The following is a 420-nucleotide window of genomic DNA, read 5'->3' on the forward strand; positions in this document are numbered from 1 at the left end:
ACTTATGTCAATAGTTACTAGCAGGAAGCTAAAAGCTGAAAAGATTAGTTTAGATAAGCCTGTTCTTCGCTAACTGCGGTAAAAATTGTCCTTTCTCTCGCAAGAAGTAACAGGATAGAATCAAAGGAACGCGAAAAAAGCAGGTCGTCACTTTATTGCGAAGGAAAAAACGTGTCAGCTATCTTTTAAATCTGACAAAATCCTTGACAAGACCCTCCGCCCCTAATGCATAATTTGACTTACTGGCGAAATGATGGATAAAGAAATGTCTTTTGGCCTCACTAATGAAGCACGGATTATTATCACCGAGGCAATTCCTGGCACTGACATTAAGGCCATGGAGTGAATAAGCTTAGCCGTGCCTAATCCTGACGAAATCTGCAGTGTCTTTGGCTTTGCAAGACGTGAGGATTCGGAGGC

The sequence above is a fragment of the Penaeus monodon genome, chromosome 15, assembly GCF_015228065.2.
Source record: "Penaeus monodon isolate SGIC_2016 chromosome 15, NSTDA_Pmon_1, whole genome shotgun sequence".
Lineage (NCBI taxonomy): Eukaryota > Metazoa > Arthropoda > Malacostraca > Decapoda > Penaeidae > Penaeus > Penaeus monodon.